This window comes from Euphorbia lathyris, chromosome 1, assembly GCF_963576675.1.
Source record: "Euphorbia lathyris chromosome 1, ddEupLath1.1, whole genome shotgun sequence".
NCBI classification, from domain to species: Eukaryota; Viridiplantae; Streptophyta; class Magnoliopsida; order Malpighiales; family Euphorbiaceae; genus Euphorbia; species Euphorbia lathyris.
Genome location: NC_088910.1, coordinates 142878764 through 142896816, shown reverse-complemented (window position 1 = coordinate 142896816; position 18053 = coordinate 142878764). Strand labels below are relative to the sequence as shown.

At 37.1% G+C, this 18053-nt stretch overlaps 1 non-coding gene across 1 annotated transcript; it reads left to right on the top strand.

The window, feature by feature from the left end:
• The first annotated feature begins 7649 nt into the window (after window positions 1–7649).
• LOC136215980 (small nucleolar RNA R71) lies at window positions 7650–7756 on the top strand. Its single transcript, XR_010682981.1, has one exon. It is a non-coding gene; the product is annotated as a small nucleolar RNA R71 (small nucleolar RNA).
• Window positions 7757–18053: the final 10297 nt, after the last annotated feature.

Below are 18053 nucleotides of genomic sequence, written 5' to 3'. Positions count from 1 at the left end.
ATCTCCACACTTAATCTTTTGCTAGTCCCGAGCAAAATTTCACTGATTTTATTCTTTAACTAATCTCTTTATAAAAATAAAACATATACCTTAGTATTACTTTTTAAAAATTAGTTAAGCCGAAAAGACTAACTTCGCATGGCAAATTTATACGCAAAATATCAAACTAACTTAGTATAAATACGATATATCATTCGTCTTGTATTTGGGACGAAATAAGCACGCATGTTATTGAGTCTTTCGTCTCGAGGAATTTCAAAGCACAAAATTTCCTTTCGCAAACCTAAACTAATATATGAGATATATTAAATTTAAATAAGTACTTAGGATTAATTTATTTATTTGGTTACGCCCAAGATAAGGGTGGTCTTGATCGTAACCTTATACGTATTTTATTGCTTTGTGTTCACTTAAGAGGTACCGACCAGGCCATGGGTGGACGCAATCGTTACTTTAAACTTAAACACGTTTATGTTTTATTTAAACGTTCCTTCCATACCTCGATTATGATAAGGGTGGTCGCAACCGTGGCCAAAAGTAAACGGTACTTAATTTTCTTCCCTTTCATACCTCGATTGTGATAAGGTTGGTCTCAATCGTGGCCAAAAGTTAAGAATTCAACTAATTGATTAATTAATATGAATTATAAAATTGTAACTTGGGAAAAAGAAAGATAGTACATTCATCCTATATTGACTTAAAATTTAACATGTATTATGGCTAAAGTTTCCTTAAAAACTTCAATTGGTGTTAATGTAAGACGAAATTCAAACCGAGCTAAAATTGTTAGTTCAATTTAATGCCTATAAACCTAATTGAAAATTTAAAATAAGATTTATTGAATCATGAATTTCATGATATAAAATAGAGATTGAAAATAAAGAATTTTTACTTAAATACATTCACTCGAGACAATTTTTACTTAAAATTGTGTCGAAGATTTGTGAAAAATTTTGAAAAATAATACCCGTATAGAAATATATTATTTCTATTGATAAAGATAACCTAAAAATAATCATATTAACTTATGATTAATTTATAAACATATGAAAAATGTTAAGTTAATAAAAATAGTGTTAAATATATTGTGTTGCAATATATGTTGCATTTAAAAATATTATTCGTTGCATTTATTCGTATATGATATATGTATATCTCCTCCCACACTTAAATTGGACCATGTCCTCATTGGTGCAAAAAACGATATATGATGAAAAATAAGCATGAAATAAAGCATACGAAATAAAGATAGAATATTAGCAAATAAAAATCATTCAACATAAAATTAAAAATTGTACGAAACATAATAAATAATATTGTACCAAACTTAACAAGATAAAAAAGAAAAATAAAAGAGACAACCTAGGCATTAGGCAGGGAATCCGGAGGTGTTGGTGAAGTCTCCACATTTCGGCGACGGAAAAATGAAAGTATCTGATGCCGAGTAGACCTATGTTCGCGCCTCAAAGTATTGAGGTTGTCATTCATCACCATGTTATTCTCCACCAAATCATCAATTCTTAAATTCATTTGGCGATTATTGGAATTGATTTGGTTCAAAATCCGCCTTAAATCCACCGGATAGTCTTCTTGAGGTGCTTGGGGTTGTGGTTGAGCCGGCGGTGCATATTCCTCGCCTTCCGCCTCGCCTCCTCCTTCAGTACCTACAAATTGGGAACTTGAAGCGCCTCCACCCATAGTGCCACGAAGATGGGCAATACGGGAAGCATAGGAAATAAAAACAGGAGGAACCGAAGTAAGCAATAAGTGAGCCCACTCAAGTGCCGAAATGTCCAAAATCGGAACATACCCATGGTAGGTGGACATGTCATAATCGGCCAATTCACCCCGTGCTCCCAAAACAATAGCCGTGATAAAATTACCAAGAGGGACTTGAATTGTGGAAGCCTGATAGGGGTCAAAAACCCCTATCTTTGGGTACGGTTTTATGATGGGTTTTAGCGTTATTTAGTTAATAAGCGAGCAATTCTCGCATTTAAATGCTTTTGTGTGAGTTAGTTAGAAATTAGAAACGTTTTATTTACTTTTCGTTGTTTAGGCTCGTTTTATGATCAACTTAGGCAAATACGGCCAAAATGGCATGCATATTATAATTCCGTTATCTTTTGAAGCTAATTGATCCGTCAAAAGTCGCACCAAACGAAGCGTTCGCTCAAATAAGCGATTGGCGGGTCAATTTAGCCTTTGGACTAATGTTATCTGGAGTTTTTGTGCATGCGCAGGGATAAGTTCGGGCGAAAAACACGCTATTGGCATTCGGCGACCGCGCGGGGGCGCATCGGGCTAGACTGCTCGACGAACTGGCCTATTTTAGGCCAGCTCGCCGAGCAGGCCCCTGGAGGCCTACTCGCCGAGCAGCTCGCCCTGCTCGGTGAGCAGACCTGCGGGAATTGGTCAAAAAGACCAATTCCGCCCCCACGACGCCACGATGGACCCCACGACTTCCTACCTGCATAAGGACACGAAATAGGTCAAGAAAAGGGCCCGAGCCACGCCTATAAATAGGATTTTTCCAATGTAATCAGACATCTTTTATCTTTTGTAATTTTCTTAGCTTTTCATCTTGAGAAATCCTCTCCATCTCCTCCATATCCTTCAAACCTCCATTGAAGACACCTCCGAAGCTCCGTTCACCGAGGATTGCTCAAGCTCCATCCTTAAGTCCTAGGAAGACGCCTGCATTGGTAGATAGGTTCCCTAAAAGGGATTTTTCTTCTTTTACATTCTGTCTAGCCTCTAATACATGTTATGAATCCTAGGCTCATTGTAACTTCGTGACAATACTTTTCATCTTTGATATATATTATAGTTTTGTTTCTTCAATTGTTTTATTGCTTCAATCTTTGTCTTACGCTTTGTCTGATTGGTTTAACTCATTCGATAATCCCAAAATTAAGTTGGCACATATTGCGAGCTGAATCTGACCTAGTCAGTGCCTATAGGATTGACGACCCTATAGAAGATTAAGCCCAAATTGCTGAGCCTTAGAGCTAGTTTCGGCCTTATAAGGGAATCACGAACTAGGGACTTTAGGAGGATAGGTCGGGTTAATCGCCTCGGACACAAGTGACTTTAGGAGGATAGGTCGGGTTAATCGCCTCGGACATCTATTACCATTAACTTTAAAACGAACTCCGTCAGGTCCTTCAAGTTCTAAGCAGCCATAATCAAATACCTTGATGACTAGATATGGTCCTGTCCATCTGGACTTAAGTTTACATGGAAATAAACGGAGCCGTGAATTAAATAACAGCACCTTGTCCCCTATTTTAAAGCTTTTGACTTTATTCTTGGCGTCGTGCCATTTTTTCACTTTTTCTTTATATATTTTCGCATTTTCATAAGATAAATGACGTAATTCGTCTAACTCATTTAAGTCGAGCAAACGTTTCTTACCTGCTTGTTGTAAATCAAAGTTAAGTTCCCGAATAGCCCAATAGGCTTTGTGTTCTAATTCGACTGGCAAATGACACGCCTTCCCATACACTAAGCGGTATGGAGTCATTCCTATTGGAGTTTTAAATGTAGTACGGTATGCCCATAACGCATTGTTTAGTTTATAAGACCAATCTTTTCTTGAAGATGAAACTGTTTTCTCTAGAATCCATTTGAGTTCTCTATTTGATATCTCTGCCTGACCATTCGACTGAGGATGGTATGGCGTTGACACGCGGTGGCGTACTCCATATTTTTTCATAAGTATATCAAAACTTCGGTTTATAAAATGGGTACCGCCATCACTAACGATGACTCTAGGACAACCAAATCTACAAAATATATCGTCAAGAAAACCAACAACAACTTTAGAATCGTTTGTCGGAGTTGCAATTGCTTCAACCCACTTTGAAACATAATCTACGGCGACTAATATGTAAGTTTTACCATTAGAAGGAGGAAAAGGTCCCATGAAATCTATTCCCCACATGTCGAATACGTCAACTTCTAATATGTTTGTGAGGGGCATCTCATCTTTTCTACCTAAATTTCCCATTCTTTGGCATTTGTCACAATGAGTAATAAATGAACGGACATCTTTAAACAATGTAGGCCAAAAGAATCCACATTCAAATATCCTGGCTACTGTCTTACTAACGCCGTTATGTCCTCCATATGAGCTAGAATGGCATTCAGACATTATAGACTCATATTCATTTTCACTAACGCATCTCCTAATTATCCCGTCACCACAAGTTTTAAACAAAAAAGGATCTTCCCAAAAATACTTTTTAATGTCAAAGAAGAATTTCTTCTTTTGTTGGAAAGTTAATCCTTCTGGAGCAATGTTGGTTGCAAGATAATTTGCAATATCCGCATACCATGGTGACATGACACTTTTTATTTGATAGAGATGTTCATCTTCTAGTCTCGATAGATGATCAGCGACAAGGTTTTCGACTCCCTTTTTGTCTTTAATTTCTATATCAAATTCTTGTAACAATAAAACCCATCTAATTAGACGTGGTTTTGCATATTTTTTAGCAAATAAATACCTTAAAGCTGCGTGATCAGTATAAATAATAACTTTCCAACCTAACAAGTATGACCTAAACTTATCGCATGCAAAGACTACAGCTAACATTTCCTTCTCAATTGTGGTGTAGTTTAATTGTGCACCGGACAGTGTGTGACTTGAATAATAGATGACATGAAGTTTCTTATCCTTCTTTTGACCTAAAACACATCCAACAGCTAAGTCACTTGCATCACACATAATTTCAAAGGGTAAATCCCAATCGAGTTTAGCAATAATAGGTGCACTGACTAGAGCTATTTTCAATGTTTCGAAAGCTTTAACGCAATGTTCATTAAAATCAAAGGTTGAATCTTTCATGAGTAAATTAGTAAGTGGTTTGGAAATTACAAAGAAATTTTTAATAAATCTTCTGTAAAAACCTGCATGTCCTAAAAATGACCTTACTCCCTTAACAGTAGTCGGAGGGGGTAATTTTTCTATTACTGAAGTTTTTGCTCTATCCACTTCTAATCCCTTTTCAGATATTTTGTGACCTAAAACAATTCCTTCGTCAACCATGAAATGACATTTTTCCCAGTTTAATACTAAATTTGTTTCTTCACACCTAGACAAAACTTTATCCAAATTTTGTAAGCATGAATCGAAAGAATCTCCATAAACGGAAAAATCATCCATAAAAACTTCCATGATATCTTCAATGAAATCATTAAAAATCGCAGTCATACAACGTTGAAATGTTGCTGGTGTGTTACATAGACCAAAGGGCATTCTCCTATATACAAATGTTCCGTAAGGACATGTGAAGGTTGTTTTGTCTTGGTCATCCGGGTAAATATATATTTGAAAGAATCCGGAGTAACCATCTAGAAAACAATAAAAAGCATGACCAGTTATCATTTCGATCATTTGATCGATGAAAGGTAGAGGAAAATGGTCTTTCCTAATTGCTTTGTTAAGGTTCCTATAATCTATACAAACCCTCCAACCGGTGGTGGTTCGTGTAGGTATTAATTCACCTTCGTCATTCCTTACAACTGTTATGCCTCCCTTTTTAGGTACACAATGGATTGGACTAACCCATTCACTATCCGAAATAGGATAAATGATTCCATTGTCTAGAAGTTTAGTAATCTCATTTTTTATTACTTCTTTCATATTCGGATTGAGACGTCTTTGTCTATCCGCTTTAGGCGGCTTATCTTCTTCTAAGTGAATTCTGTGCATTACAATGCTCGGATTAATACCTTTTAAGTCTGAAATTTGCCAACCCATATTTCCTATCCTATTTCTAACAACTTCTTTCAATTTCTCTTCTTGAACCTGTGTTAATTTGTTAGAGATAATTATAGGTAGAGAATCGCCTTCGCCTAAGAAAGCGTACCTCAAATGACTTGGTAATTCTTTAAGTTCTAATTTAGGTGGAACTATAATTGAAGGCGGAACTGGTCCATCTTCTCGAATCAAAGGCTCTGGGTCCTTATCTTCTAATTCCTCACTCATTATAGGTTCTATTATTTCTTCTTTTTGAACAATGTCATTTACACATTCTTCAACTAGATCAATTTTCATACAAGCGAAATCCTCCATGGGATACTTCATTGCTTGGTTCATATCAAACTCGATCTTATCGTCTCCTATTCTTAAAACTACTTTCCCTTCCGACACATCAACTAGAGTACGTTCCGTGTTCATAAACGGTCTACCAAAAATTAGCGGACAATTAACGTCATATGCAAAATCTAATATCACGAAATCGGTAGGAAAAATAAATTTGTCAACTTTAACTAAAACATCCTCAATTATACGATATGGTCTTTTAGTGGTTTGATCCGCTAATTGTAAAACCATATTGGTACGTTTGATATCTTCTTCTAAGCCTAACTTATTAAAAATTGATAATGGCATCAAGTTTATGCTTGCTCCTAAATCACAAAGACAACTTGGGAATTCAATATCTCGCAATTTACACGGAATGGTAAAACATCCAGGATCTTTGAGTTTAGTGGGCAAATTACTTGACACAATTGAACTGCAATCTTCGGTTAGTGAAATGGATGAAATTCCTTCCCAACTGATTTTCTTTGAAATTAAATCTTTTAGGAATTTACCATAATTGGGAATTTGCATAATCGCATCCATAAACGTCAAATTAATATGCAAATTTTTAAGTTTGTCTAAAAATGTTAAAAGTTGTTTGTCATAGTCCTTATCGCGGACTTTGTGTGGAAAATGTGGTTTGGGTACAAAAGTTTTTGTACTAGAGTCAATTTGTGCATTTTTTTGGTTTAATGTATCTTCTTTGGACTTTGGTAAATCAGTTCCTGGTAAAGTCGAATTTCCGGGCATTTCCGGACCTAAGTAATTTTTCCCTGAACGAAGAGTGATAGCCTTAACATGCTCTTTTGGATTTTCTTCCGTATGGCTGGGAAGACTTCCCTCTTTGCGGGATGGAATTGATTTATCGAGTTGTCCAATTTGAACCTCCAAATTATGGGTGCTAGATGATTGGTTTTTAATAAGCTGATCGAATTTATTCTCGATCCGTTTAAAACCATCGTCGTGATTACTTATTTTTCCGCTCATAGCATCAATAAATTTGTCGATTTTAAAAGATAAAGTGCTAATCGTATCTCTTGATTGATTTTGATAATTAGTGGTACGATTTTGATTAGCGTTAGCATTATTATTGTTATCTCTCCAGTTAAAGTTAGGATGATTTCTCCATCCAGGATTATATGCATTGGAATAAGGGTTATTAGTTTGATTTTGCCCTTGGACAAAATTTACCTGTTCAATTTCGCTCATACCTTCATAATCCACATCCGTTTGGATTGGCTTACCATTAGGATCACACGGTGCCATAAACCTATCAATTTTGTGCGATAAGGCAGAAAATTGGGCTTGCAACATCGCAAGTGGATCAAGATTCACTATACCTTTAACTGATGATGTAGTTGAGGATGATGGTTTCGCCATCGGTACGTGTCCACGCTCCGCAGGTCACATACTGCTGTTGATTGCCATTTCCTCCAGAAGTTCTCTTGCTTGGGCCAATGTTTTCTTCATGAATAACCCTCCAGACATAGCATCCAATGAACCTCTAGTTTTAGGATTTAGTCCATTATAAAATGTTTGCATTAAAAGTTCAGCGGGCAATTGGTGGTGTGGGCATAAACGTTGAAGTTCTTTAAAACGTTCCCAAGCCTCATAAAGAGTTTCATTATCATTTTGAGAAAAAGATGTTAACTCTTTAATGACTCTTGCGGTTTTTGCTAAAGGAAAAAATTTTGATAAAAATGCTTGGGCTAATTGCTCCCAAGTCTCAAATGATGCGGCTGGCATAGAAGTTAACCATTCTTTGGCTCGATCCTTCAAAGTAAAAGGAAAAAGGCGAAGGTTGATTACTTCCGCAGTCACTTTTGGTATTTTAAAAGTGTCACAAATTTCTAAGAAATTTGTCAAATGGGTGTTAGGATTTTCGTTAGGTAGCCCGTAAAATGTTACGTTATTTTGTAACATATTAAGCAACGCTGGCTTAATCTCAAATTGATTTGCATTTATTTGGGGTCTAACTATGCTGTTTGTTACACCGGCCACTCCTGGCCTAGCGTATTCTATAAGTGTGGCCAAAACTTCTGGCTCAGTAACTCTGGTTTTTATTGGAGTTTTGTTTTTCTTTTTCTTGTCTTTCTTGTTCTTTTTAAGAGTCCTTTCAATTTCTGGGTCAATAGGATCTGGTGACGTGCCTGAACTTCGAGAACTGCACATGAACTTGAAATTTCACACGAACCGAAACTACCTACAAAACAGAATTTGAAAAATAAATATGTTAGTAACTTAAAATAAATAAAATATACAATTTTGAATAAGTATAAATAAACCTAGATTCGAAATAAAATACGAAAAATCTAAATTTTTGTCGAAAATTTTGGCGTTCCCCGGCAACGGCGCCAAAAACTTGTTGAGCGATTTCCGCAAGTGCACGGTATACGCTTGTAGTAATAAAAGATATCGATCCCACAGGGAACGCTTTTTAACAAAAACTTATTTTGAATCAGTTAGATTTACTTTTAAGGTTTATAATATGTAAAATCGTTGAATTGGATTTGGTTTTGAAATTGCTAGAATAAGAATTTGATTAGAGTATAACAAATGTTAGAAAATATTTCTGATTTAGGGATTAATTTGCAAGACAGGAACGTTTAGTACTTTTAGAAAAGTAAACAAATGTATTCGTTTGCATTAAGCAAAGAAAACAACTTAAACTTTGTATAAATTATAACAATGAAATAAATGACGGAACCTCTAATTTTAGGGCTTTGAACCATAGTCAATCTTCCTACGGTCGGGTAAGATCGCTACCTTAATCAAATTAATACTCTACTGATGATATTAATTTGTTAAGTTGTTCAACAAAGTTTCCTTGTAAAGATTTTGAATTTAACTACGTTTTAATGAAAACACCAGCAATCCACCTCGGATCCTTTACCAAAGTGCTGCATAAAAATCTATCGAATAGAACGGACTTTATTAGATGAAATATAAATTTGATACAAGTTTACAGAGAACAAGGAGTATGAAAACATTCTACGGCGTGCAAGTGAACGGGTTGTCAATCCTTTCCTTGGGTTTCGTTAGAGTTTGTCAGACTCAGGGCAGATTCTCTACTCAATCTTCTCGCTTTAACTTCGTAATAGGGATACGGTCGGCCTCTACCAAAATGTAAACTAATATGAACAAATCTAAACGCTATTGTGTTTGTAATTATTGAATAAATAATGTGTGTACATCATATTGCTTTTTACAGAAATGAAATCTAAATTCTGAATCACTTGACTCGGAATTTCTGCATAAATTCTATACTAATCTCTTTCTTCTATATCTTTCCAACTCTCCATCAACTCTTTATTTATAGATGTTGAAGAGTCGTGGTTGAAGTGTCGTGTCCGTTGTGAAGGATCCTATCCTCTATGAAGGGACGTCTTTATCCACCCGAACGAACGCGTTTCTTTGAATTAAACATGTGTTCATTGTACTTGGAGGAATTTCTGCACTTACCGAGAATATTTAATTCTCGGTCGAGAATGGGGGAGAATTTATTTGGTCTTCAAACGAAGGGAAGGAGCTGCTGAAAACGCGTGTCGCGACCGAGAATTTGAAATTCTCAGTCGCGGCTTTTGTAAATTCTCTATCGAGAATCTTGTTTCCTCAACCGAGAATGTGACATTTTCTTCTGTTTCTGACTTCGTCTTTGTCCTCGTTTAGGTGTAATTGATCTTCGTTGTTTCTGACTCTTTTTGTAGGGTTTTTATTCTGTTTTTAAGCTCTTTTTGTTCCTATTTGGATTTTACCAAATATTTAGGTACCTTGCAAGAAAGAAACATATTCGAACGTAAAAGTATTCTAAACAGGTATAAATAGCATAAATTCGTAGCAATATTGATGTAATTATTGATGATATATTAGGTATATTTTGGGCTTAACAGTTTCATTCAGCTTTAGCTGCGTTTTGATTCACTTGGGTCGTGTGGCTTTATCCGTTGACTTGGGCTTGACTTTCTCTTCTGGGCCTTTGGGCCTTACAACTTAATATCTTATAAATTAAATAACTCAACATTGAACAAACACATTAGTACAAATAAATCAAAGCATTTAAATTTAATGTGTTGAAATATTTGTATCATGGAGTTTTAATTCTTGTTAGATAATTTTGTCAAATCAAAATCATATGGAAAGGTGTTTCAACAAACTCCCCCATTTTGATGTTGGCAAAAATATTCAATAAGGAACTCAGTGTTGAGCTCCCCCATGATAGTTGACCTTTTCTTAATTTTTTATGATTCTTCCCCGTAAGGGTTGAACTACTAACTTAGTTTTACTTTAAACATTTTAAGGTTTAATGAAGTAAGTCCAAGGTCAGCTTTAGAGCAAGGCCAGTACTTGGAACATTTTGTCTTTACTCAGTTTTGATACTTAGTTAAGCAGAAGATTAAGTTTAATTAACAGAGTGGAAGTAGGCTGAGTAAATTAGTTGGGGCTGAGTAGTTTTACTCAGTGGCCAAGTACTTGTTTAATATTTATGTTCACAAGTTTCAGATTACATTGTTCAATGAGTTTTAAGTAAGAGGTCATTAGAGAAAGGTCATGCATTAGATCAACACAGCAGATAAGCACAAAGCGATAAATAAATAACACGGTTGTTTGTAAGAAGATACGAATATATTAGCTCAGCACACAGAAAAAAACATAGCATCAGCAAACATCAAGATTTACACAAGTTAAGTTAAAAAATCTATTTTCTAATGTTGACTTGAACTTGGTTCCATTTGGGTTTGGTTTGCTGACTAGACTTCATTGTGTCTTGACGCTGAGTCTGTGTGCTAGGTGGGACAGCAGAAGTTGATCCGGGATGTTTCTTCGTTTGAGTTCCTTCTGCCGTTTGTTTACCTTTCTCCCCCGTTTTGCCAGCATCAACGGGCTGAGGGGTCAGCACCATTGTGCTGAGCATGCCAACACACCTTTATGTTGTGTCCTTTCTTCCCACAAAAGTCACATTAGACGTTTCGCAAGGAAGTCCATTTCCGCTGACTAGTACCTGAGTACTCAGCGTACTGATGGAAATTTTTCTTATTCAGAACCTTGAGCTGGTTCTGAATAGATGTGATGTCCTTCCTCAGTTTCTTAGAATCTGATTGGACCTCAGTGACATACCTATGCATGATTTTTAGATTTTCATCTTGCCTGGTATTGTCCTGGAGGAGATGACGAAGGTCACTGAGTTTGACCTCCTCAATCTCATCACATTGCCTGCTGAGTGCTCACATGATAGGGGTATTTTACCCCTATCTTTTAGCGTGATTTACGGGTTGATTTTGGATAAAATAAATAAGTTTAATTACAAAAATAAAGTGTTTTGATAAAATAAAGAAATAAAAATAAATCTCGTACTTTCAGTTAATTTTCCGTGCTTTTGATTAGTTTAGGAAATAAAAACGTCAAGCTAACTCGGCTCGCAAGATTTGTATTTCAGGTACGAGCAAGGAGCAAAAATCTACTCAAATACGCGGGGCGTATCATCCTTTACGCGGGGCGTGAAACATGTTGTCAGCAATAATTGCCTTATCCGCAGGCTCCATATGGAATTGACTCAGCATACGTGGGGCGTATGACACATGTCGGAAATAATTGGCCTAATCCTAAAAGTCAGACTGCACTGTCTCCCTGAGTCAACTCTTCGTACGCGGGGCGTATAACCATACACGCGAGGCGTACCAGGCAATTCCTCAATGATAAAAACTCAGAGACTCTTTTATGCGGGGCGTACTTCAGCTACGCACGGCGTAAAAGCTCCAATTCAAGCAATAAAACTTCAGAGACTCAAACACGCGGGGCGTACTTTAGCTACGTAGGGCGTGCTTGAGACAACAAGACAAGGAATTGGTCCACATGCAGGAGATTTCTGACGGAATGGGCACTTACGCGGGGCGTATCATGGGATTTCTGCACCAAATAATGTTGCTCCATACTTGTACTTTATGAAGTTACAACATTGCCCTTGCTTGATGTCTATAAATAGGAAGCTCTTGAACTTCATTTGACACCAAGAAACAATTACACACTAGAGAGCAAACTATATTTGTTTTGATTATTGTTGTAGTATAGATTCAGTTTTTGTAGCTAAACTCTCCACTTCGAGAGCTTGTTCGGTTGTTCCGGCATTTCATCGAAGCTCCGCTCCACCATTCGTCACCAAGCTCGAGAGTTCCACCTCCACGACCTAGGAGACGGCTTTGAGTCCGGTTAGCTAGTTTCAAGGGCGGATTCTCCCCTTTTACGTGCTAATTAGCTTGTACTCTTCCTATGTACTAGGCTTGGTTGTATTCCATTTATATGCATTTCATATTTATAATTTCATGATTTATAATCTCTATTTCCCTTTACGTGTTAGTGTTTGTTACTTGTTTTGATATTGATAATTGATTATTGTGTAGGAGAACGCGATTTCCGACGCCATTCGGGCTATCCTTAGGGAGTTATATAGGTGTTGCCCTACCGGAAGTGACAAACCGGAAACCGTAGGAATTGACAAGCCATGGAACTTACGGGCCCTAGTTTCTAATTCCCCCGCATTAGACACGCCTTGACTAGGAATCACGTAGTCTAAGTGCTTCACAGGTCTGTCCTACTACACTTAGTCATCTTTGCAAGAGTAAACTATTATCCGTATACATTTAGAGTCGTTATTTATCGTGGTTATAACTTATCGATATTCATCCCACTTCATAGGGTTTTAGCTACACAAATCTGAGTCGCCAATAGTTAGGGATAGTGTGTAGTTGTGTCTTACTTTACCCCAAAGTAATCGCCGCTTAAATAACATACGGAACCAAGTCGTCTAATACTTGTAATTATAAATCTCGTGGATTCGATACTTGGTCTTAACCGGATTATTACTTGATACGACGGGGTACACTTGCCCCTAAGTAGTCGTAGCGTCTAGTAGAGTTAAGAGCAATTTATAAAAATCACATCCATAGATATAGAGTCTGCACTCATAATATATATATTTCGTCGTAGAAACTCTACCACTAGACATCGCGCTATCAAGTTTTTGGCGCCGTTGCCGGGGATTTATAATTTCTTGCAATATTAGACAAAAACGTTTTATTGTTAGTTTAAGCATTCCTTTTGTACAAATTGTTTATATCGACTTCTTTTTCTCTTTTTGTGAATAATTTATTTTGTTGTTATTAATGATCTTTTTCATGGTATGATGCCTTATAGTCGTCATCTGTGGGATGACCACAAGGATGACGGATGTTCGCACCAAAAATCACCCTCGCAACTCGATGTGGTAATCTCTATGCTTAAAGATATTCATGTGAGATTATCTAACACTGAGGTATTTTGTAGGGATTTGGGAAATCAAATCGCTAGATTGAAGTCTCGTATCGATTCAACCGCGGACGAATCAATTAGAGACGCTAATCCGGGTGATCAAAATGTGGTGCTCGAGTTAATTGAGCCTTCTCAAGAGAGCCCCCCAAATTCCGAAGGCCGCCTCAGTTGCGAGGAACCGGAAATCCTAATCGATGCGCCGGTTGCGTATGAACCCATGGAAAAGTATCCAAAGCTAGAAGAGTTTGAGGGTTATTCTAACTCGGAATATTTCACTCTTTTTGAACTACCAAAAGAGTCAAAAAGGGAGCAAACGAAACTCTTCAATAATTTCTGTAAATATAGTTTTTGGTTTTTATTAAATTTTTTTGAAGCTAACAATCCGTTTTGTAGGTACGGATTGTTTATTTAAGAATTTGCATTCCTAACGCGAGTGGAAGCATACACCTAGGATGAAATGCTAAGTCGAGCTCACCGACTATAATATGTTCGTGTAATTTTGTCGTTTCGATGGGACGAGTTGGAAGAGAATTGTAAGTATTGATGTTGGCAAAAATAAAACAAAAATGGAAAAAATGGAAAAAATGAAAAAATTATTTTATTTTATTTTATTTTTATTTTTTTATATATAATATATTTATGTTGATTTTATAAAATTAAAAAAAAAAAATTGCTGATGGCCGCTGCGGCACGCGGGGCGCGCGGTAGCACGCCCCGCGCGCCAGCGCTGCCGCAGCTCCAGGAGCTGCGACACGCGGGGCACGCGCAGCGCTGCCCAGCGCTGGCAGGCATCGCTAGGCACCGCCGCTGTGCGATGCCCGCCGGCCGCAACGAGTTGAAATTTTTTTTTTTATTTTTTCTTTCTTCTCTAATTTTTTTTATATAATAAAAATATATATATAGAAAAAATAAATAAATAAATAAATAAAAATAATAAATATATATATATATATTTACATTAATAATCTTTCAATCCAATTTAAGTTTTAAATTTTATATTTTAAATAAATGCCAACAGAGTTCGAGAGTTGATGCCTCGAACACTCCACAAGTCATTACTATCGGGAGCGGAACATGTCATATCCACCACCATCGGAAGATGTTTGAGGGAGTCTTCTCTACCTTACTCTTTTTCTTTACTTATGTGCTTCAAATTTATTTCCGAATGTTGGAACTTATTGCGTTTTTAAGTGTGAGGAGGGATAGGGTAGATACCCCTCTATCTTTCAATTTAAATTTTATCTTTCTTTTTGTTTTTGTTTTCTTTTCTTTTGCGACGTCCTTGGAATAGACGTCATTTTAATAACGCGGAGGGTCGTGCAACCCCGCACTCATTGTTTGTTTTGCACTAACAAAAACAAAAATAAATAAAAATCAAATAAACAACAAAATAATTAAACTAATTTATTGATCCCTAAAATTCTTCCGACACACTACCCCCCTCGGAAATCAATTAAATGTTCCGTTATTTGTCATTAAATAAAAGACGTCGACACAAAGGATCGGTTTCAGTAAGAAATTTTAGTCTTAATTTTGAAGTTAGGGAATTTGTGCAAAGCTTAAGTTACTACTAAACTAAGGCATTGAGTCTTAACCCTAATGTTATCTCCATAATGAATTTTGAAAAGGCAATAAAAACGGGATAGTTGAGAATTTAGCAAAGACTTGATAGTACACGATTTAAACCCGAATCTTTGTGAGGTATTTTTTGAGCCTAAAGGAGTTCATACGAGAACTCTAATTCCTTCACAATTTTTTCGAGAGCTTTGACTTCACTTGACTCATAGAATTTGCATCCAATACCGGGTTAAGTACACTTATTTTTGGTAAAAAGGCAATAGATGATAAACCGAACCCACTTAGGCTAATTTTTCTTAATTTATTTTTCTTGTTTTCATCAAACATTAGGAAACCCCTTCGAGCCTATTAACCAACTTTTTTTGTTAATACCCTTTTAACATTTAACCCTTTTTCCTCTTGTTCGAATACCGACAAAACCAATTTGCACCCAAATCACTCGGAAAAAGTCACGGCCTTAACAAACGAGCACCATAAGCCTTCAAAATTTTGTTTTTGTGCCTCTATCAAAACAAAGGATACGATAAAAATAAAAAGGCATTCTTAAGCTCCACCCGAGCAATTTTGAAGTATATTTTGTAAAAATCGCCAAGGCCGAAATAAACAAAAACACGGTGCAAACACAAAACGGTATTTTCGAACTCGAGTTTCTTTAAACTAACCACTAAAGAAGCCACCCACATTACAACCCTCCTCCGGGTTCATTTTTAATATTGCCTAACCATATTTTAGGAGGAAAAACCCGGATGAAAATGCAAATTCAACATGATCTCGAGTAAGTGCAAAGAAGAGTGCTAAAACACCGACCCACCTCAAATTGAGCGTAAGAGCGAAATCCCTCGATGAGGTACTATCGGGTTCTCAAAAGATAATCAACCCCCATTAATATTGCCTATTAATCTTGATCATGGAGGTTTCAAACAAAGTTTTGTACTCAATATTTGCGTAGGTACTTATCGAAACCTTTGCATAAAACCATAACTTTGAAATCACGCACTTGGCAAAACCAACCTTCGGTTTGTTTCTTAATTTTCTCAATCCCTTGTCTTTCGATTTCTTTTACTTGAGGACAAGTAAAACTTTATAGTCCGAGGAGGTTTGATAGGGGTATTTTACCCCTATCTTTTAGCGTGATTTACGGGTTAATTTTGGATAAAATAAATAAGTTTAATTACAAAAATAAAGTGTTTTGATAAAATAAAGAAATAAAAATAAATCTCGTACTTTCAGTTAATTTTTCGTGCTTTTGATTAGTTTAGGAAATAAAAACGTCAAGCTAACTCGGCTCGCAAGATTTGTATTTCAGGTACGAGCAAGGAGCAAAAATCTACTCAAATACGTGGGGCGTATCATCCTTTACGCGGGGCGTGAAACATGTTGTCAGCAATAATTGCCTTATCCGCAAGCGCCATGTGGAATTGACTCAGCATACGCGGGGCGTATGCCACCCTACGCAGGGCGTATGACACATGTCGGAAATAATTGGCCTAATCCTGAAAGTCAGACTGCACTGTCTCCCTGAGTCAACTCTTCGTACGCGGGGCATATAACCATACACGTGACGCGTACCAGGCAATTCCTCAATGATAAAAACTCGGAGACTCTTTTATGCGGGGCATACTTCAGCTACGCACGGCGTAAAAGCTCCAATTCAAGCAATAAAACTTCAGAGACTCAAACACGCGGGGCGTACTTTAGCTACGTAGGGCGTGCTTGAGACAACAAGACGCGGAATTGGTCCACATGCAGGAGATTTCTGACGGAATGGGCACTTACGCGGGGCGTATCATGGGATTTCTGCACCAAATAATGTTGCTCCATACTTGTACTTTATGAAGTTACAACATTGCCCTTGCTTGATGTCTATAAATAGGAAGCTCTTGAACTTCATTTGACACCAAGAAACAATTACACACTAGAGAACAAACTATACTTGTTTTGATTATTGTTGTAGTATAGATTCAGTTTTTGTAGCTAAACTCTCCACTTCGAGAGCTTGTTCGGTTGTTCCGGCATTTCATCGAAGCTCCGCTCCACCATTCGTCACCAAGCTCGAGAGTTCCACCTCCACGACCTAGGAGACGGCTTTGAGTCCGATTAGCTAGTTTCAAGGGCGGATTCTCCCCTTTTACGTGCTAATTAGCTTGTACTCTTCCTATGTACTAGGCTTGGTTGTATTCCATTTATATGCATTTCATATTTATAATTTCATGATTTATAATCTCTATTTCCCTTTACGTGTTAGTGTTTGCTACTTGTTTTGATATTGATAATTGATTATTGTGTAGGAGAACGCGATTTCCGACGCCATTCGGGCTATCCTTAGGGAGTTATATAGGTGTTGCCCTACCGGAAGTGACAAACCGGAAACCGTAGGAATTGACAAGCCACGGAACTTACGGGCCCTAGTTTCTAATTCCCCCGCATTAGACACGCCTTGACTAGGAATCACGTAGTCTAAGTGCTTCACGGGTCGGTCCTACTACACTTAATTATCTTTGCAAGAGTAAACTATTATCCGTATACATTTAGAGTCGTTGTTTATCGTGGTTATAACTTATCGATATTCATCCCACTTCATAGGGTTTTAGCTACACAAATCTGAGTCTCCAATAGTTAGGGATAGTGTGTAGTTGTGTCTTACTTTACCCCAAAGTAATCGCCGCTTAAATAACATACGGAACTGAGTCGTCTAATACTTGTAATTATAAATCCCGTGGATTCGATACCCGGTCTTAACCGGATTATTACTTGATACGACGGGGTACGCTTGCCCCTAAGTAGTCGTAGCGTCTAGTAGAGTTAAGAGCAATTTATAAAAATCACATCCATAGATATAGAGTCCGCACCCATAATATATATATTTCGTTGTAGAAACTCTACCACTAGACGTCGCGCTATCATTACACTTTTTGACAAGTGTGTAGAGATCACTCAAGGCGTTAATCATTTCATTTCTGAGCAGGGGTAGAGTTGTTACCTCAGTTGATTGTTCCTCATTGTCAGATGCACATGAGGGGTCAGCTTGCTCAGACGGGCATGGTTCGACTTGATATGGTCAGTTTGATAACATTCAAACCAT